Here is a 22,364-nt window from a genome sequence, read left to right on the forward strand (position 1 = left end):
TGGAAAGATCAATTGGTAGTAAAGACATTAATAAGGAATTGCCTATGAAATTTATGAAAGAGTTTCAGGAGGAAAACCCAACGAATTTCTTAGGCGAAATCCCTAAAGAACCAGGGATGCAAACATATCACCGAAGGAATTTCATTCTAAATTATCAGCTTTTTCCCAGAAGACAGTCCCAATTTGATACCTCCAGCTGGCTAGTAACACTGGACAATCGACGAAGCAAAGTCTTATTCCTCAATTTACAATGGAAGATTCCTTGATGTAAACCTATGTAAACCTTTTGTGTACGTTTTGGGATTTTTATTTTCTACAATGAAAACACTTTGTAACGCTTACCTACTGATTTTATTCAAATTTCCAAAAAAAAAATCATTATTTTAGTATTGAAAATTAGCCAATCATGCGCAAAGCAATTGTATTTATTCTCTTCAAACCGGTTAAGGAATCGATTAATCAAGAACTGCTATAGGATTGTCTAGAAAGTGGTCAACGTTAGTGTGATCTAGAGATGGGCGTTCAGATCCGGAACCGTTCAAATGATCCGGATCTTCAATGTGAGTGAATGATTCGTAGATCACTTTTCAAAAGACCCGGTTCACCAGATCAGTAAAATTCGTGAGCATTTAAAGAGGAATGACAAATTGAAAAGAAAATTGTAAGTACTTTTTACATGTTATATATGATTGTTAGCAAGAAAGGGAGGAAATATTGTATGACTGTGTCTAAAGAGTGAGCTTGAATGACAGCCGCTACGGCATTTTGCATTTTCCTCATGTTTAGTTCAAAAGATCCGATCCGGTTCAAAGATCCGGATCATTAAAGTGAATGACCCAGATCTGATCCGTTCAGCGAAGTGATCCGTTTTGCCAATCTCTAGTGTGATCATATGGGTTTCTAATCAAGACCGCGTCAATGTGTCGTCCTTCTTAATTGACATCAGATGTACTAATTTTTTAACCTTTTTTTACTCGATGTAAGAGATGAAGCTTCCTTTTTCTTGCTGATCCGAACGAGCCATGAAAAGAAGTTCATGTTTCAGCATAACAACCCGGAAGCATATTAATAAAAAAATAATCAAGTTTTGCTGCCGGTTTTTGTCGATCCAAGCTGCTAAAATGAGCTCCAGAAAGCCTATCGAGAATATCATAGAAGAATATTTTGGTGATAATACTGGTGTGGCCAATAAAATTAACTTTTTGGCAGCCCTGGAAGAGCGCCTGGGAAGAACCTGGTGGAGATCATCTTGTAGCGTGCGCTTGTTTAAAAAAAAAGTGCAATAAATTCTAGACAAAATGTTATTCAACCTAATCGATATGCGATGCCGAAAAAGGTAAATTTTTGGAAAATATATTTAAAAAAATATGTAATTAATCGTTAGACAGAAATTTTTCCGTATCGGACATTAATCCGATTTTAATTTTGTCTAGAATTTATTGTTTTAAAATGATCTTCCAATGCTCTGCGGTGGAACCTGTCAAAGCTAATACCATCGGATGTCTTGATTTTATATTTACGTTGATTTGTCTATTTAGTTTGTGAAATAAGGAAAACAGCTGCCAGAAGGACCCATAATATAGTAAGTTGAATATCTAATGATTATAGGCAATGTTCCGTCAAATATGGATTAAGATTCAACGTCGAAATGGGTCAAGCATTGGAATATAACCCAAAGCCTTTTGAATTAAGGAAAAAAACTATAGTGTAACTTGCATCAAAGCGCTATACACGCAATTACTGAACACTTACTAAAATTATAATTTCAAATATTGATAATATGTACTATCGGAATCGATAATTGGTAAAGCTGATTTATTTAAAGTTGAAATCTATTTGAACAACGACAAAAGTTTTGTCTAACGAAAATGACATTCAAGTTATTAATAGTCGTATTGATTTACCGTGAACAACCAAAACCTACAATCGAAACTCATCATTCCCATGAAACCATCAATTACATCCAGAACCATCGCCAATCCGTGGCTCACATTCCATTGCGGCGGCGCACCCCCGTTGTCCAGGCGGCTTCTAGGACCTGCGTAATGATGAGGCACTTTCAAAACGGCTCTAATGATTTCACCAACCACCAACAACAGACCGACCCCGACGAACGAATCAAAGCAGAGATCAGTTGCTGAAGCTGAGGCTGCCCTCTCAATCAACAACGGCCGCGTGCAATGCCACTCACCGCAAGGATACCTCTTTGTGAAGGGATCTAAGTCCTAAAAGCACTAGATCGGATCGATGAATGGGAGTCAAATTCCGATCCGAACATTTCTATTCAAGCCGAAGGGTTCGACTTCAGGAGACTAAGAGGTGCGCTTTTCAAAAGAAGTGATTCCGAATCGGCACTACTCGTCACGGAAAATCGCCTCCCGTTCCCATTGACCACCGTCTTGTCGGCAAGAATGATTCACATTTTGTAGGACGATAGCAACGACAACGGGCTTGAAAAAAAAACGAACAAGATTCTTCCTTGAAGATCGATAAAATAAACAAATCGATCGTCAAGTGAACATGAAAAATGAATTCAATGACTTGGCGGAACGAGTTCTTTTTTTTCGGGATGTCCGTTGCTTTCTGGTGCAATCTGGACATTGAAAGAGGTTTACGAAAAGCATGGCAGCAGTAGGACAGATCCCAGGAGTGCAATCAGAGAAACACATTCAGAAGTTTCGAGATGGTTATGGGAGAATGCATGTTTGTAGATATACGAGGAGATGACTTCATGGTGATATGTCTTTATTTATTGGTCTGATTTAGTGGGATTGCCGCACGGATTGTACACGAGTTGAAGGATGAAACCGAAAAGTTAGAATATTGTTACTAAAGTAGGGGGAATGACGGCTTTGGCAGGTTTTGTTCTATTATTGTCAGGGAGGGTTTTTTATGACTGATTATGCTCAAAATTGGCCTAAACATTCTTTGCATATCAAAGAATATTGTGGCCAAATTTCGTAAAATTTGGTCGACAAAAACCCCCCTGCCAATAATAGAACAAAACCTGCCAAAGCCGTCTTTTCCTTTATTTCAATGAGAAAAAAACAGTCATTTTTAAATTCTACCTTTACCAATGTTACTGTCAGTTGACAATTGGTTTCTGGAAATGTGGACCAGTTATCGCATTAAAGAATATTTAGTAAACAATTTATTTGCGAAAACAATTCATTTACACTCCAGTCCTATTATTATTATTATCTTTTTTAGAGAGGTTTTCGGCCCTGGGCCGGTTCACCTCGTAGACACTCCAGTCCTTTTTAGTTATCTTCAATGGATGTTTGATTGCATCTACACAACAGTGAGTTCAATTCTCGGTCCATTTAACATAAACAAATGACATAAATTATCATGATAACAAGATGACGATTTTGGCAGAGGAAGTGCTTACCAAACTCTTCTCACAATAATTATCAAATGACACGTATGATGCAAGACGAAAATGATTGCAAAAATAAAAGCTTTATTTGAAATGGGCAACAGTAGTTTAAGTATAAATTGCTGAGAGAGACCACTTTCTGAAACAAAAATATTTTTAATTTTTTAAACAGTGCAACATATTTGGACCCACAAATGTACACAATTTAGGCATTTCCAATTGAGGCTGTTCCAAGCTGAATTTTCATTGTACGCTTATCAATCGAGCCAAAGCAGACTCTTATCTTTCATTTGTCAAACATTAATGAGACAATCCTGCGTTTTTTTTTTTCAAGTTCGTTTATTTGGTAGGCTCAGGCGTGTATAACACTTTACGGAGCCACGTTTCTTTGTGATATGTACAATCGACATAATCTTATTATTAAATTAGTAAGAAAGGGAAATAAGCCAACGTACTCGTGGTAACTCGAGGTTAGGTTTACAATGTTTAAGGATGGATGAGACAATCCTGCGTTGCAAATTTCTATTTTCAACATGAAGTTATTGTGCACGTTCTACGATTTTCAGTGCCGTGTGAATTGAAGCGTATCGGATTGTGACGCTTGCTTCTTGAACAAATTATTAATTAAAATATCATCTTGTCGTTATTTTCGCATAGCAAACTATTCATGCAAAAGTTATTTACCTCTAGCCAGTTGGGGAATTAGAAGCGGCTTTGATGGCCCAAAGCGAGTAGGAGTCCAAATTTAGTTGATTCTCATGCGATGAATTCGATAATGATAATAGGATTTGATAATAATTGGAATGGTAATATTTTCAGTATAGGAACTATATTAATTCCCTAACTAAGGACTGCAGAATTCGCTCTCACTTGATAACGAACGACGATAAGCGAGAAGCCACAAGTCATGAAAACAAGTTTATCTTAATTGAGAAACGACTTCCACCAACAAGCTATGATAGAATGGTTCGTTAATTCTCAATTGCCATTGGGGATCATGATTTTTTTTTGCAAATGGATCACCGTGTCCCCACAATTGGGACCTTTATAAACGGCGAAATGGAGGATCGTTGTCATTTCATGATATTGAATAAAAAATGCTGTTGAACTAGTAAATTGATCGTGCGACAATGCAGGGTGCATTGTAGTGTGCTCTTTTTACAAGACGGACATGAAAATGTATCGTTCCGTCAAACATGTGTTTGCTGATAAAAGTGCTATATAAAGCCAAGGAGAAAAGTTGTCGTTCGAATTCAGTACGCGAGTTAGAAAAAAGTTCAAGTTGTTACGTTACGGCGTCTTCCTTGTTTATGCATCGTTATGCTTCTGACCCTAGCGGTTCTTGTCACCTAGCATTCAATTAAAGATCTGATGAAGAAATGTAAAGCTACCGTTCCCAGGAGTGACGAGCTAGTGTTGTAGTTGAAGATCTCCCTGGATGAAAAGACAATCCACTGCTTGCAGGAGTGCGGTGGCAAGACGCTCATAGTGTTGGACAATGAAAGCGGAATCAACTTAGACGTTATCGTCACATCGCCATTATGTTTGAACTACATTTGAATGTTAACAAGAAAAGTGATAGATGTAGTTGAATCTATCACTTTCCAAGATTTTGTCAAGAACTGGCTGTGTATGAGTAGACTAGACAAAACTAGACTAGAAACATCACATAACTTGACCTTTTTAGATTACGTTACGATTTTGTTACAATTGCATTGCTCTTTATGTTTCACTGTAATGTGCAGAAGGTTGCTAAAAAGGTTGGCCAGGTAGTTTTTTTTAATTCAAACTTGATTACAAGATTTGATTTGTGAACGTTTTTCATTACCGAAATGAGCACGAGGACTTGTATAAAAATCTTTTCACAAATTTATTTAAAGAATTACACTCTTTGAGTAAAAAAAAATTAACATTGCTACACGGTTTTTAGAATGGAAAAAATGATCACTGAACTCGTGTCTCGCATCAAATGTTATAAAACACGCATAATCTACATAGCGGTAGGTCTCTTCATATATCATAAAAACCATTTTTTTAATCTTTCGTTTATTTTGGAGGCGTTTATTTTTGCCGTGAAGCGTTACGGAGCCGAAATCAAGTTTAACAATTCATTTCTTAATTCTTATACATAATATTAGTTTTGGGGAACCAAAAGACTCGTGGTTTGGTCGAGGTTAGGGAATACAGTATTGTGCCGGCAGCACTAAATTGTATTCCGACTTCCGACGTTTTACTTCCGAACTTACTTCTGACATCATGAACGTCAGAACAAAATTTGAATTTGCTACCAACACATTGTGGGAAGAGCGTTCGGAAGCGTGGAAATCGACTTCCGAACTTCAATTTGGTGCCAGCGACGTTGTCAGCGACACAACAAGCTCGATGTTGTGACAGATAACACCGTGCAGTGCTGCATATTTATTTTATTTTTCCGTGTGAATCTCGTCGGAAGTGGGCCTTGCTGCCAGTTCATCAGCGTCATACAAACAGTTTTGGTCTAAATGCACAATAATACAGTAGGAAAGGAAGGGAATTTAGGATGTTTAAGTAATTACGATGCTGATGTTCACATAGTTTATAAGAACCATGAGGGTGGCTCAAATTAGTATGGGAAAAACCTTTTTCCATTTTTTTGGTGGGGCGCCCTTTTATTCGGTTCTATTTGATGCCCTGATGCTCTGGACAAAATTTCAGCCAAATCGTTCAACGTTTGGGTAGTGCTAAACTCGTTGGAAGTTTATATGGAAAAATGTATGCAGAAACATCCAAAAACAGTGAATTGCAGTTGGACGGCATAACTTACGATGAAGAACTATGATGCTCATTCAGATCTTGAAGAATTTAATACAGAATGTTATGCAGAAAACCGCGATAAGATTAGAGTTTGCCCGGCTAAGTTATTAGCATTTCTTTGAAGTTGGGATTGAGCAAATTTCGTTTCTTTTACTTTTGAAAAGAAATAAATTCACCCCTACAACACTCCAGTAAAATGCTAATATGTTTGTGTAATAAACTCTAATCTTCTCGCGGTTTTCAGCATAATATTCTGTATTTAATCCTACAAAAAATGAATGAGTATCATGGTTCTTGATCGTAAATTGTGCCGTCCAACTGCAAATCACTGTTTTTGGATGTTTCTGCATACATTTTTGCATATAAACTTACAACGAGATTAGCCCCGCCCAAACGTTGATCAATTTAGATGAAATTTTGTCCAGAGCATCAGGGCATCAAAAAGAACCGAATGAAAGGGCGGCCCATAAAAAAATTTAAAAAGTGTTTTTTGAGCCACCCTAAGAACCATATTATATTCTTCCTAAACTCTTTTGCATGAGTACAAAATTTCTTTGGAAATTAACCCTCTAATGTCCAAGACCGCCTTTAGACGGGGTATCTTGATTTTTGTTTTTGTAATTTTCAATTAATCAATAATATAAACTTCAATGCATGTTTAAATGTGGTTTAAAGTCAATTTTCAAAATTCTACACATTTATAAAAAAAAAGTATTGAAAATTGAGTGATATTTCGCTTCTCCGTGTTTTCGCTCGTATACCTTTGGAGAGTGAAATATTCGTAGTTAAGTATTTTTCTACAGTTAACCTTATTCAATAGAAGGTTGAAGTGGTGAATGTTACGCTCTTAAATGATTATCCAACTCATTACACGGAAAACAAAAAATAACTCTGAAAATTTAAAAACTGCCATAAGTCAGCATTGAATAGGAATTTTCAAACTCTAAATATGTTGAAAAATCAAAAAAAAAATAATAGATTCAAGAAATTATTTGATTATATAAAAAAACTTAAAAAACAAAATTCTGAAAATTCAAAGTTTAATATTGAGTTTTTGGATCGATTTAAGAAAGCAAAATAATTATTTTGAGCGCAAACAAAAATTTGGGTTGTAGAAGGTAAATTGCAAACTTTTGAAAACGAACCAAATGTACTAGAATGCATTTGTTCTAAAACCAAGCGAAGTATTCATAGCCCGGTGACTTTTTACGGAACATAAATTAAATATTTGGAGGTTTGCATTCTATAACAACTCATCACTAAGATGATGATCATTTTGTAAAGGAAGTTTATTAAAACTTGACGATTAAATTTGTCAATCTTGTTTAAAAATCTCATAATATGCCTCCCTCTTGAGTATTTTTCAATTGTTTCTTTTTCCACAATTTTGTTCTTAAAGAGGATTGAAATTTAAAAGAAAAATGCGATTGACGAAACTCCAACAACTGAGATCTCGATAATGACAACAATAATGGCACCATAATTGTCAAAAATGTGATTCAGGAGCATGATATTAGAAGATCACAGATTCAATCCCGTAAAAAGTTTTAATACTTTGACGCGATTTTTGATTTTGTAACCTTGTATTTTGAGTTGTAGCTTCTTTTGTATCTTTTACTACAATATAAATATTGATTGCAATGAGAAAAATCAACACTGCATACTTATAATATTAAATATGCATTGACTTATCGACGGCTTCGATCTCCGTAATGATTTTAACGAATCTTGGTTAAAATATAAAATGTACAAAAATAGCCTTCGTGAAAAATTCCTATCCTTGGTATTTTTTGCAACTGAGAAATTCTTGGAACGGAACTACTTAGCGAGCGTGGGGCGTATCCGAGGATGGAGAGATGCGGCCTCGAACCGTGCATTGTGGCGTCAAATTGTTGATTCAGTGTTATCTGTTTAGATGTTAACTAAATAAATGAAAATGAAATGAACTTCTTCGTAGTAAAATATTCAGAGGTGGCAATATTCAAATAAATTGAATAGGAATAAATTATACATCGCTTGTAAGTATTACTAATAAAAAATAATACTCATTATATTATGAAACACACACATTAAACATAGTTCCATAACAAGTTCGATTGTACTACAAGTAGATCTAATTATAAAACAAAAAATGTGTGCATACTTTTTGCTGAAAACACATGGGAAATTTTCATTTAACATAAAAAGTAAGATGTGTACAAAATTAAGTCGCAATTGACTTAGATATTATCGAAATCATTAAATGCCTACCTCCATTCATTACAAAAGCCCGGTAGCCATTCTATTTCTCCGGTATGGTGCCTCACCCTCACCACCCACTTCCGTCCCGACCCAGACCATTTGAGCGTGCAAACACACATCGCCCAATCCATCGGCACCCGACCGCCATCCCAAAAATGAAAGCACGCGGACAGGGACGTCGGTACTCGCATGCATTCGCGCAATTCCCGAACAGTAGCCGAAAGAGAAAATCGAAAGAAAGAGTCGACCCCTCTGATGGTTACCCATCATACGCGCTCGCGTAACACCGGCAGCTTGCTTACGGCGAAGCTGCGGAAAAAGGCTCACCGCGCTTGCGTTTCGTTCGTTTCATCGAGTGCCGTGCCACTCTCGCAAACGCAAAACCGTTGGCGACGGGACGACCGCCGCCGTCGAACCATAATAATTAGACGGTTTCGATCCTTTACCTGCGTATAATAAGCAACAGCAGGCAACTAACTTCGTTACGTTGCCTGCCTGCCGGGCCAGGGCACCCGAAAACGGGTTTCCGTGAGCGGAAAAAGGGCGGCGCAAAAACCGGTAGCCGAGTGGTCGCTTTTCTTCCCCTGCTATTCGATGGCCATTCGCGTCATGCCGCCACCGCAAAGGCTCTCCTGCTCTTCGGCAGCCCTTGCGTGTGGTCGGTCGGCTGGTCCACTGGTATCGCGCTTAGGAAAATGTCCATTAGCAAAACGCAAATTAGGAAATTCGTTCCGCGCCGTCGGTGGAAGCCTTCTTAAGTAAGCAGCCGACGGCACTTTGTGGGGTTGAATGGAGTCAATTAGTGACGATTTCGAGCGTTCTTCTTATTCGATTTCGAAGCGGCGCCTGTGTTAGTGTTTGTGAGAGAGCAAAACCAGTAGCCGAACGGTAGCCGTTTTGTTTCGGCATTGCACGAAACGAAGATAAAAAGTAGGCGGTGTAAATACCAGTAGCACCAGTCGGAAACCCGCGACAACACTCGTTCAGTCTGCTACCGGATTCCGTGGAGAATGGAGTTGAGTGATTTATATTGCAACAAAGATTTATTTCAAATAGTGGACTTACCTTTGGGTTTTATTTTTGACGTTCCTGAAGTGTTGTTGTGGATAATTGATTTTCCTAACTGGTGCAGTTTTTCTTGTCAAATTTGGAACAACTTAACACTGTGTTATTCACTGTTTAGCACAACTAGCAACTTTCGTGACACTTTGATGATACAAATTGCTTCCGTCTTCGCAATTATTTATTCAAATTCACTATTATTTTGCAGAAACTTCTCTTCTGATCACAGAACAGCGAAAGATTCGCCAAACTTGGAAGGTTGCGGCAATAAAATGCTAAATATAATCGGAATAATATTAAGCAAATCCTGCAGAGCTGCTGACCGACAGTGGGATGCTCTAGACTCTAGCACAGTTGAAAAAAGTGTGAGAGTTAATAATATCGCAGATGTAATATAACTTCCGAGCGCTTCTGTGCGTATCGCTATTATGACTAAATTGATCTTCCGCACTTGAAGGCAAGAGTAGTGTAGAGCAGCGCGCAGACGTTCCCTCGGATGGGTCGCGTTCGAAGATGAAGATGATGAGACCGAACTCCGCACCGAACACAGCAGCGCGCAATAATACACACCGAAATAACCACACGAGAGGCCGACCGATCAACCAACCAGTCAGCAAGCAATACGGGAGGCAAAACGCGTCGGAACGTGTGTGTATGCCCCGCACACCAATCGTCGTCGTTCGAGTCAATCGGGTAACCCGAAAAGTTTAAAAGTTATGACGGAGAATTGTAGAAGGTGGCTACCAAAAAACGGCCTGTTTAGTACGCTGGACTTGGAACGAGTGTTGCGAACGTTTGCTAGTAACAGAAGTCAAAAGACTTTCTGGCATAGTAGCTGTGAACTGGAAACTGCAGACATCTACTGTACTTAACCGTGTTGCCGTTCGAGGCACCTCGCAGGCCAGAGCGAGAAGGCATCATCCGTCAGGCCGAAGAGAAAACCTACACTAGTAGCTGCTTTATTGATGCCCCCCGTAGCACCGTAGACCCCTAGAGTGCGTACATTAAATCTCCTTCTATATACACAGCTGCTGACGATTTGACTCTCGGTTATATGTACCATCAAGTTTTCGGCTGCTGATTTGACTCTTACGCCTAGGCTCTCTTTCTTGTTCTCCTCATTCATGCCATGCCCGGTTGGTAGATTGCGGTCTCTCGCTCCCGCCCGTGTTTTCGCATTCCGTGCGAGAAATGTTTCTCGCTCTTACCCACTCGCATTGCTACCACCTATCGGTGCCGTGCCGCCGCACCTCCCCCATCAACCAGTTTCTTCCCTTCCTGCCATGGCGACCACCGCCGCCGTAGCTGATTCATGCTTTGCTTTGGTCTACCAGCAATCGTCCTACGCGCAACGTGGTCGAGGCGTATAGGTATGTGACGATCATGCGGATGGAAGTGCTGCCAACAGTGGGCATAGTTTCATGCGGTTTCGATTGGATTTGAATATATAATCGAAACTCGATAGGTTGGTTTGTGATTAAGTTATAAAGTGTGGTATGATCCGTATCCATAATAAAGTGGATTAATCCGTAGATAAAAAGACGCATTCATACGCCAAAGCAATTAAAAAATATTTGAATCTCGTGATTCATTCGTCTACAGAAAAAGAACTGAGCGTTATACCAGTTTTAAGTTTTTGACAGTTGACTGGTACAAAAAACAATTTGAGTCACAGCTGATTTCACTCTAAGAAGTGTATTCTTATTATTTTTTCATAAAGCCATAAAACTGTGGTCCAATACTTTTGCCCAAGAACATATTGCTCTATTAGGTCTGTCTAATTTCCCGACTTAAAAACAAATTAAACTTGAAAGTGATAGTTCGAAAATTATCAAATAACCCTCCTCACAGAGCAAGATAGTTTTTGACAGATATCGAATAAGTTTTGATGGATGTTTTATTGGTATTGATGGGTAGCACCCTTCTTGGTAGCATCAGACATTCTTATGACCGGGTGATTTTCAAGTTTCCGAACTGTTACCTTAAAGTTTGATAAAATTAAATTCGGGTAATGAGTCAGAGCCTAAATATGAGATCTGAGCTTACAGAAAAAAAAATCCCTCTAAAATGTGGCGTGTTGTGTGACATAATGGTTTAATATTTACAGCAATGACGTTATGTCGTTATGTTCGTTATGTCTTCAGGCCTGCCCAACCTTTTCAATTTTCGGAATTAACATCTGCTGGCGGGCCAAACAATATTCGGCAAATTTTGTTTATATATTTTCAAAACTTTGCCAAAATGGTAAAAAAAATCTTCAGGGAAAAACTAAACACGAGTTAATCGCGTTCAAAAATTCATTTTTTACGTAACAGGTTTTTTGGTTGAAAATTCAATGGGAAACATGAAATCGTTGCCTATTCTCGAATAATCAACGGATAATGTTGTCGCAATCGGTGACCAAATTTTGCAAACAGGATTCAAAGATTTTGACTGCCTTTATTCTTGAAATGTGCTGAGACGAGAGATATTTTTTTTTTCAAATTTAGATTTGAGTGTCGTTGTATTGGAGGTTCCTTGTACATCATGAAAATGAAAATGAGTTTGTCGTTGTATTGGAGGTTGATAATATCCATTTGAAACATTTCGGGTACATTTTCTCATACATACTACGTACATACTCTCTAGATAGTTGTGTAGGGGTTATCACGCCTATCTAGAGAGTAGGAGGTTGAGGGTTCGAGTCACTCCAAGACACGTGGATTCTTTTTCGCAAATTTCATATCAATTTGTCCATTTCGAAACATATGCTGTGCATATGCACAGCCAAGATATTTAACAAAAAAAATGGTTTTCGTACGGCCGAGTTGCCGAATAATATGCAATTAATTGTGCCAAAATGTTTCGCACCAATTTCGTTTCGATAGCTTTAATGTTGGATAATGAAAGTTCGATGTGTTGATCCGTGCCTTTTTTTTTCAGTGTAATTGCCAATGCCGGCTTCATCAGTTATAAGGCCACTTAAGTTTCTAGAGGAGTGTCCAATAAACATATGCGGTATTTCGAAAAATTTCGTTTCTGGTTGTTCGAATTTCGCGGAATTTTAGGGTGGCGAAATCGCATTTCTTGATTTCGTTTCGTTTCGTAAAATTACAAAAATTTCGCTAAAAAAACTAGCTTCTAACGAAATTTGACGGAATTCCGCGGAATTTCGAAACAAATTTAAACTTAAACCATTCTTTATATTACCAAAAATTTTGGCTGCGCCACTGAACAAAACGTTAAGTTGTTTTCAAAACTTTAGGTTATACAATTTTTTCTATAAACGCTTACTACATAACCCCATTTTTAGTAAACAAATACGTATTCTATCAAACGTCTTCAGTGCTTCCAAGTTTCAGATTCATATATTGTGATATTTTTTACTATTTGTACAATATTAATGCGGAATCGATCGTGTTGCTGCTGGTCATGGGACGGCAGCTAGTCCGGGAGAACGCGAAGTGAAAAAAATTTACCTTGCGTAGCAGAAATTTGTTTAACCAGTGTACAATCGATCTTGTAGATGCTGATCACGCCAGCTAGTGTGGGAGAACGCGAAGTGATAAAACTAATGTCTGCATCGAAGAGCACAGAACTATTTTGTGCGGAATCGAACGTATTGTAGAAGCTTATTAAAAGAAGCACATTGAATTGTGTTGGATTGATTTGAAACACAGTTTTCGTCTTCTTGTTTTCAAAATAACTTTGTTTACAATAAATATTCAGTCGCTTACCCAGGGGCTTCACACGAATTACCTTCTCTACTAACCAACGATTCCTTTCCCATAGCGCTCACGGAGATGCAGAGCATTCCTCGGTCTTTTATAACAGCGGTTCTAAACTTGGGATACATGTACCCCTGGGGGTACTTTCGCCGGGCTCAGGACCTCGGACGAAATGCTTAATGGCGTATGAATTACAATTTTAATCCAAACAAAACCACAAATTAAACAAATTTAAAAAGACTATGCAATCTTCTATGCAATCTACCGGGTCAAAACAGAATGTTGAATAATATGTGAAGAATATGATTCTTAACTAAAATCTAGAGTCTACAGATTCGAAAGCCTCTATTTGAAAGACATGAAGACTTTTTCCCGAAAAGCTCAGTCGCTTCGTTCCAAGAGAATTGGAAGCATCCTTCTACGCTTCTGGAAAAGCCTCCTTCCAAGCAGCTCAAAAGCCACCTTTCAAGTGACCCGAAAACATCATTTTAAGATGTTCAAAAACTGTCTTCTGAAAGGCCCGGAAGCCAAGCTGTTTTTCTAGAAATTTCCTATTTCCTAGAAGCAGAAATTTCTTTAAAAAGCCTCGGATCTTTAGGCCATTAGGGACTCGGAAGGGATTTTTGAACAGGCTCGAGAGCCGCATTTTAAAAGGCTCGGAAGCCTACTCTTATGAGGGTTGGAAGCCTCCTTTCTAGAGGCCTGGAAATCTTCTTTTAAACTTTCTTTTTTTTTCTTTTCTCCTTCTTTTAAAAGGCTCGGAAAGCTCTTTTCAAAAGGCTCAGAAGGCCTCTTTCAAGAGGGTCGAAGCCCTCCCTTAAAGAGATCGGGTCGGGTCGGGTCGTAGTTCTTCTTTCAAGATGCTTGGAACTAAGTCTCAAAAGCCTCAGAAGAACCCTTTCAAGAGGCTCGGAAGCCTCCTTTCAAGAGGCTCGGAAGCCTCCTTTCAAGAGGCTCGGAAGATTCCTTTCAAGAGGCTCGGAAGATTCCTTTCAAGAGGCTCGGAAGATTCCTTTCAAGAGGCTCGGAAGATTCCTTTCAAGAGGCTCGGAAGCCTTCTTTCAAGAGGCTCAGGCCTCCTTTCAAGAGGCTCAGAAGCCTCCTTTCAAGAGGCTCAGAAGCCTCCTTTCAAGAGGCTCAGAAGCCTCCTTTCAAGAGGCTCAGAAGCCCCATTCAAGAGGCTCAGAAGCCTCCTTTCAAGAGGCTCAGATGCCTCCTTTCAAGAGGCTCAGAAGCCTCCTTCAAGAGGCTCAAGCCTCCTTTCAAGAGGCTCAGAAGCCTCCTTTCAAGAGGCCTCAAGCCTCCTTTCAAGAGGCCTCAGAAGCCTCCTTTCAAGAGGCTCGGAAGCCTCCTCTCAAGAGGCCTGAAGCCTCCTTTCAAGAGGCTCAGAAGCCTCCTTTCAAAATGCCCAAAGCCTCCTTTCAAGAGGCCTGGAAGCCTCCTTCAAGAGGCCTCCAAGCCTCCTTCAAGAGGCCTCGGAAGCCTCCTTCAAGAGGCCTGGAAGCCTTCCTTTCAAGAGGCCTGGAAGCCTCCTTTCAAGAGGCTCAGAAGCCTCCTTCAAGAGGCCCAGAAGCCTCCTTCAAGAGGCTCAAGCCTCCTTCAAGAGGCCTCAGCCTCCTTCAAGAGGCCTCAAGCCTCCTTCAAGAGGCCTCAGCCTCCTTTCAAGAGGCCTCAAGCCTCCTTCAAGAGGCTCAGAAGCCTCCTTCAAGAGGGCCTCAGAAGCCTCCTTCAAGAGGCCTGAAAGCCTCCTTCAAGAGGCCTCAAGCCTCCTTTCAAGAGGCTCAAGCCTCCTTTCAAGAGGCTCAGAAGCCTCCTTTCAAGAGGCTCAGAAGCCTCCTTCAAGAGGCTTGAAGCCTCCTTCAAGAGGCTCAGAGCCTCCTTTCAAGAGGCCTCAGAAGCCTCCTTTCAATAGGCCTCAGATGCCTCCTTCAATAGGTCTGGATGCCTCCTTTCAATAGGCTCAGAAGCCTCCTTCAAGAGGCTCAGAAGCCTCCTTTCAAGAGGCTCAAGCCTCCTTCAAGAGGCTCAGAAGCCTCCTTCAAGAGGCTCAGAAGCCTCCTTCAAGAGGCTCAGAAGCCTCCTTTCAAGAGGCCTCAAGCCTCCTTTCAAGAGGCTCAAGCCTCCTTCAAGAGGCCTGGAAGCCTCCTTTCAAGAGGCCTCAGCCTCCTTTCAAGAGGCTGAAGCCTCCTTTCAAGAGGCTCGGAAGCCTCCTTTCAAGAGGCTCAGAAGCCTCCTTTCAAGAGGCTCGGAAGCCTCCTTTCAAGAGGCTCGGAAGCCTCCTTTCAAGAGGCTCGGAAGCCTCCTTTCAAGAAGCTCGGAAGCCTCCTTTCAAGAGGCTCGGAAGCCTCCTTTCAAGAGGGTCGGAAGCCTTCTTTCAAAAGGGTCGGAAGCCTCTTTTCAAGAGGGTTGGTAGCCTCCTTTCAAGAGCGGCATAAATTCTGGGTTATTGCCTTATCGCCAATGGTATATGCGGCTAGAATGCGGTGATTTATAACGGACTGCCTCTTCTATTATTATAACTCTATTGGTCGTCAAACAGTTATTTGACTTCGAAAAAGTGAAAACTGAATTGCGTACATAATGTAAAACCAATTTAATCAAAATTCCGCGGAAAAAAAATTGAATTTTCGTTTCGTTTCGAAAAATATCGAATCAAATGAACCTTGATTTCGTTTCGTTTCGAAGTTTCGAAAGTAAATCCATATTTCGTTTCGTTTCGATCCGAAGCAACGTAGACATTTTAAATTTCGTTCCGTTTCGTTTCGTCAGGAAAAAGTGTGTTATCGCATACCCTTAGTGTCCAAGCCCCTTCATACAGGTCTTAACAGCTCCTCTCAGGTCTTTTCCGGTAGTCGTTCCATTCATTGGGATCAAAACTGTCGATTCCTCTGTGATTTAAAGATGATCATCAACTACCCATATGAAGCCAGTTACCTGCACCATGTTTTCTACATCAGTATTGCCATTGATTGCGAGGGAGTAGAATTTGAAGCAGGCGGCTTTTCCACGTAACATAGTTTTCAAATCTTATGCAAGAACTATTACTCACCGTGTTCCTAGGCTAATGCTACTGAAGGAAAAAAATCCTTTATTGCCAACAATAGCCGATGCGCAATCCTTAACAAGTTTCATTCGTTTTACCAGAATTTCACAAACAGCCACACTGAGCCGTACTGCATTTTCCGGCTTCATGTGTGTTGCTTCGGCAGAGAGTTTGTTGCTTCGATAATCCACTATTTGAATCAATAATGGAATTTTAAATTAAATGAGCACCTTATCTTTGAAGCTCGCTTAACATTTGTTATCTTCCTAGTTCAGTGTACCATATCGTATTCCTTCAACACAGCAATACTTTCCGAACAAATTCAGCAAACCGGCTTTTCTTTCAAGAGGCTCGGAAGCCTCCTTTCAAGAGGCTCGGAAGATTCTTTTCAAGAGGCTCGGAAGCTTCCTTTTCAAGAGGCTCGGAAGCTTCCTTTCAAGAGGCTCAAGCCTTCTTTCAAGAGGCCTCGAAGCCTCCTTTCAAGAGGCTCAGCCTCTTTTCAAGAGGCCTGAAGCCTCCTTTCAAGAGGCCTCAAGCCCCATTCAAGAGGCCTGAAAGCCTCCTTTCAAGAGGCCTGGATGCCTCCTTTCAAGAGGCCTGGAAGCCTCCTTCAAGAGGCTCAAGCCTCCCTTCAAGAGGCCTGGAAGCCTCCTTCAAGAGGCCTGAGGCCTCCTTTCAAGAGGCTCGGAAGCCTCCTTTCAAGAGGCTCAGAAGCCTCCTTCAAGAGGCCTCAGAAGCCTCCTTTCAAGAGGCCTGGAAGCCTCCTTCAAAATGCTCGGAAGCCTCCTTTCAAGAGGCCTCGGAAGCCTCCTTTCAAGAGGCCCAGCCTCCTTTCAAGAGGCTGGAAGCCTCCTTTCAAGAGGCCTCAGGCCTCCTTTCAAGAGGCTCAGCCTCCTTCAAGAGGGCCCGGAAGCCTCCTTTCAAGAGGCTCAGGAAGCCTCCCTTCAAGAGGCCCGGAAGCCTCCTTCAAGAGGCCTCAGCCTCCTTCAAGAGGCCTGGAAAGCCTCCTTCAAGAGGCCTCAGAAGCCTCCTTTCAAGAGGCTCAGCCTCCTTTCAAGAGGCCTGGAAGCCTCCTTTCAAGAGGCTCCAGCCTCCTTTCAAGAGGCTCAGAAGCCTCCTTCAAGAGGCCTCAAGCCTCCTTTCAAGAGGCCTGGAAGCCTCCTTCAAGAGGCCTGAAGCCTCCTTTCAAGAGGCCTGGAAGCCTCCTTCAAGAGGCCTGGAAGCCTCCTTCAAGAGGCCCAGAAGCCTCCTTTCAAGAGGCCCAGAAGCCTCCCTTCAAGAGGCTCCAGCCTCCTTCAAGAGGCCCAGAAGCCTCCTTCAAGAGGCCTCAGCCTCCTTTCAAGAGGCGCGGAAGCCTCCTTTCAATAGGCTCAGATGCCTCCTTTCAATAGGGCCTCGGATGCCTCCTTTCAATAGGGCTCAGATGCCTCCTTTCAATAGGCTGGGATGCCTCCTTCAATAGGCTCAGCCTCCTTCAAGAGGGCCTCAGAAGCCTCCCTTCAAGAGGCCTGGAAGCCTCCTTCAAGAGGCCTGGAAGCCTCCCTTCAAGAGGCTCAGCCTCCTTCAAGAGGCCTGAAGCCTCCTTTCAAGAGGCTCAGCCTCCTTTCAAGAGGCCTGGAAGCCTCCTTTCAAGAGGCCTGGAAGCCTCCTTCAAGAGGCCCGGAAGCCTCCTTTCAAGAGGCTCGTCTCCTTCCAAGAGGCTCAGAAGCCTCCTTTCAAGAGGCTCAGAAGCCTCCTTTCAAGAGGCTCAGAAGCCTCCTTTCAAGAGGCCTGGAAGCCTCCTTCAAGAGGCTCAGCCTCCTTTCAAGAGGCTCAGAAGCCTCCTTCAAGAGGCTCAGCCTCCTTTCAAGAGGCCTCAAGCCTCCTTCAAGAGGCTCAGAAGCCTCCTTTCAAGAGGCTCAAGCCTCCTTTCAAGAGGCTCGGAAGCCTCCTTTCAAGAGGCTCAGAAGCCTCCTTCAAGAGGCTCGGAAGCCTCCTTTCAAGAGGCTCCAGCCTCCTTTCAAGAGGCTCAGAAGCCTCCTTCAAGAGGCTCGAAGCCTCCTTTCAAGAGGCTCGGAAGCCTCCTTTCAAGAGGCTCGGAAGCCTCCTTTCAAGAGGCTCGGAAGCCTCCTTTCAAGAAGCTCGGAAGCCTCCTTTCAAGAGGCTCGGAAGCCTCCTTTCAAGAGGGTCGGAAGCCTTCTTTCAAAAGGGTTGGAAGCCTCCTTTCAAGAGCGGCATAAATTCTGGGTTATTGCCTTATCGCCAATGGTATATGCGGCTAGAATGCGGTGATTTATAACGGACTGCCTCTTCTATTATTATAACTCTATTGGTCGTCAAACAGTTATTTGACTTCGAAAAAGTGAAAACTGAATTGCGTACATAATGTAAAACCAATTTAATCAAAATTCCGCGGAAAAAAATTGAAATTTCGTTTCGTTTCGAAAATATCGAATCAAATGAACCTTGATTTCGTTTCGTTTCGAAGTTTCGAAAGTAAATCCATATTTCGTTTCGTTTCGATCCGAAGCAACGTAGACATTTTAAATTTCGTTCCGTTTCGTTTCGTCAGGAAAAGTGTGTTATCGCATACCCTTAGTGTCCAAGCCCCTTCATACAGGTATTAACAGCTCCTTTCAGGTCTTTTCCGGTAGTCGTTCCACTCAATGGGATCAAAGCTGCCGATTCCTCTGTAATTTGAAGATGATCATCAACTACCCCTTATGCAGTCAGCTACCTGCACCATGTTTTCTACATCAGTATTGTCATTGATTGGGAGAGAGTAGAATTTGAAGCAGGCGGCTTTTCCACGTAACATAGTTTTCAAATCTTATGCAAGAACTATTACTCACCGTGTTCCTAGGCTAATGCTACTGAAGGAAAAAAAAATCCTTTATTGCCAACAATAGCCGATGCGCAATCCTTAACAAGGTTCATTCGTTTTACCAGAATTTCACAAACAGCCACACTGAGCCGTACTGCATTTTCCGGCTTCATGTGTGTTGCTTCAACAGAGTTTGTTGCTTCGATAATCCACTATTTGAATCAATAATGGAATTTTAAATTAAATGAGCACCTTATCTTTGAAGCTCGCTTAACATTTGTTATCTTCCTAGTTCAGTGTACCATATCGTATTCCTTCAACACAGCAATACTTTCCGAACAAATTCAGCAAACCGGCTTTTCTTTCAAGAGGCTCGGAAGCCTCCTTTCAAGAGGCTCGGAAGATTCCTTTCAAGAGGCTCGGAAGATTCCTTTCAAGAGGCTCGGAAGATTCCTTTCAAGAGGCTCGGAAGCCTCCTTTCAAGAGGCTCGGAAGCCTCCTTTCAAGAGGCTCGGAAGCCTCCTTTCAAGAGGCTCGGAAGCCTCCTTTCAAGAGGCTCGGAAGCCCCATTCAAGAGGCTCGAAAGCCTCCTTTCAAGAGGCTCGGATGCCTCCTTTCAAGAGGCCTGGAAGCCTCCTTTCAAGAGGCCTGGAAGCCTCCTTTCAAGAGGCCTGGAGGCCTCCTTTCAAGAGGCCTGAGGCCTCCTTTCAAGAGGCCTGGAAGCCTCCTTTCAAGAGGCCTGAAGCCTCCTTCAAGAGGCCTGAAGCCTCCTTCAAGAGGCCTGGAAGCCTCCTTTCAAAATGCCTGGAAGCCTCCTTTCAAGAGGCTCAGCCTCCTTTCAAGAGGCTCAGGAAGCCTCCTTTCAAGAGGCCTCGGAAGCCTCCTTTCAAGAGGCTCAGAGCCTCCTTTCAAGAGGCTCAGCCTCCTTTCAAGAGGCTCAGAAGCCTCCTTTCAAGAGGCCTGGAAGCCTCCTTTCAAGAGGCTCAGAGCCTCCTTCAAGAGGCTCAAGCCTCCTTTCAAGAGGCCTCAGAAGCCTCCTTTCAAGAGGCTCAAGCCTCCTTCAAGAGGCCTCGGAAGCCTCCTTCAAGAGGCCCAGAAGCCTCCTTTCAAGAGGCCTCAAGCCTCCTTTCAAGAGGCCTGGAAGCCTCCTTCAAGAGGCTCAGAAGCCTCCTTCAAGAGGCCTGGAAGCCTCCTTCAAGAGGCTCGGAAGCCTCCTTTCAAGAGGCTCAGAAGCCTCCTTCAAGAGGCCCAGAAGCCTCCTTTCAAGAGGCCTCAAGCCTCCTTTCAAGAGGCTCAGAAGCCTCCTTCAAGAGGCCCAGAAGCCTCCTTTCAAGAGGCCCAGAAGCCTCCTTTCAAGAGGCCCAGAAGCCTCCTTTCAAGAGGCTCAGAAGCCTCCTTCAAGAGGCCTGGAAGCCTCCTTTCAAGAGGCGCGGAAGCCTCCTTCAATAGGCTCAGATGCCTCCTTTCAATAGGCCTGGATGCCTCCTTTCAATAGGCCTGGATGCCTCCTTTCACAGGGCCTGGATGCCTCCTTCAATAGGCTCTGATGCCTCCTTTCAATAGGCTCAGAAGCCTCCTTTCAAGAGGCTCAGAAGCCTCCTTTCAAGAGGCTCAGAAGCCTCCTTTCAAGAGGCTCAGAAGCCTCCTTTCAAGAGGCTCAAGCCTCCTTCAAGAGGCTCAGAAGCCTCCTTTCAAGAGGCCCGGAAGCCTCCTTTCAAGAGGCCTCAGAAGCCTCCTTTCAAGAGGCTCAAAAGCCTCCTTTCAAGAGGCTCGGAAGTCTCCTTCCAAGAGGCTCAGCCTCCTTTCAAGAGGCCTGGAAGCCTCCTTCAAGAGGCTCAGAAGCCTCCTTTCAAGAGGCCTGGAAGCCTCCTTCAAGAGGCTCCGAAGCCTCCTTTCAAGAGGCCTGGAAGCCTCCTTTCAAGAGGCTCAGGAAGCCTCCTTCAAGAGGCTCAGAGCCTCCTTTCAAGAGGCCTGAAGCCTCCTTTCAAGAGGCCTGAAGCCTCCTTTCAAGAGGCCTGGAAGCCTCCTTCAAGAGGCTCGAAGCCTCCTTTCAAGAGGCTCGGAAGCCTCCTTTCAAGAGGCTCGAAGCCTCCTTTCAAGAGGCTCGAAGCCTACTTTCAAGAGGCTCAAAGCCTCCTTTCAAGAAGCTCGAAGCCTCCTTTCAAGAGGCTCAAAGCCTCCTTTCAAGAGGGTCGGAAGCCTTCTTTCAAAAGGGTTGGTAGCCTCCTTTCAAGAGCGGCATAAATTCTGGGTTATTGCCTTATCGCCAATGGTATATGCGGCTAGAATGCGGTGATTTATAACGGACTGCCTCTTCTATTATTATAACTCTATTGGTCGTCAAACAGTTATTTGACTTCGAAAAAGTGAAAACTGAATTGCGTACATAATGTAAAACCAATTTAATCAAAATTCCGCGGAAAAAAAATTGAAATTTCGTTTCGTTTCGAAAAATATCGAATCAAATGAACCTTGATTTCGTTTCGTTTCGAAGTTTCGAAAGTAAATCCATATTTCGTTTCGTTTCGATCCGAAGCAACATAGACATTTTATATTTCGTTCCGTCTCGTTTCGCCAGGAAAAAGTGTGTTATCGCATACCCTTAGTGTCCAAGCCCCTTCATACAGGTCTTAACGTCTCCTCTCAGGTCTTTTCTGGTATTAGTTCCACTTATTGGGATCAAAGCTGCCGATTCATCTGTGATTTAAAGATGATCATCAACTACTCATATGAAGACAGACCTGCATCATGTTTTCTACATCAGTATTGTCATTGATTGCGAGAGAGTAGAATTTGAAGCTGGCGGCTTTTTGCACGTAACATAGTTTTCAAATTTTCTGCAATAACTTTTACTCACCGTGTTCCGAGGCTAATGCTACTGAAGGAAAAAAAAATCCTTTATTGCCAACAATAGCCGATGCGCAATCCTTAACAAGGTTCATTCGTTTTACCAGAATTTCACAAACAGCCACACTGAGCCGTACTGCATTTTCCGGCTTCATGTGTGTTGCTTCGGCAGAGAGTTTGTTGCTTCGATAATCCACTATTTGAATCAATAATGGAATTTTAAATTAAATGAGCACCTTATCTTTGAAGCTCGCTTAACATTTGTTATCTTCCTAGTTCAGTGTAAATATCGTATTCCTTCAACACAGCAATACTTTCCGAACAAATTCAGCAAACCGGCTTTTCTTTGTTCAACGTGAAAACGCGGTTTTCCACGTAAACCTTTCGTTTTATCGGGTCTCTCAATCCATTTTTAAATATATTGTTTACTAATAAAAGACATTATTGGAGCACATAAAGTGAAGGGCTCGATTACCAGACTTAATATTT

At 42.2% G+C, this 22,364-nt stretch overlaps 1 protein-coding gene across 2 annotated transcripts in view; it reads right to left on the minus strand.

Moving 5' to 3' along the window:
• The window catches only part of LOC134212382 (protein drumstick), an 89,369-nt gene extending 78,575 nt beyond the window's left edge, over positions 1-10,794 (minus strand). Inside the window, exon 1 of one of the 2 annotated variants that reach the window (XM_062690166.1) lies at positions 9,479-10,794. The gene's annotated coding sequence lies outside the window, so the exon portion shown is untranslated. The remainder of the gene's footprint in view (positions 1-9,478) is intronic. The other variant, XM_062690164.1, reaches the window with a different exon arrangement.
• Between the last annotated feature and the right edge of the window lie 11,570 nt (positions 10,795-22,364).

This window comes from Armigeres subalbatus, chromosome 2 (assembly GCF_024139115.2).
Source record: "Armigeres subalbatus isolate Guangzhou_Male chromosome 2, GZ_Asu_2, whole genome shotgun sequence".
NCBI classification, from domain to species: Eukaryota; Metazoa; Arthropoda; class Insecta; order Diptera; family Culicidae; genus Armigeres; species Armigeres subalbatus.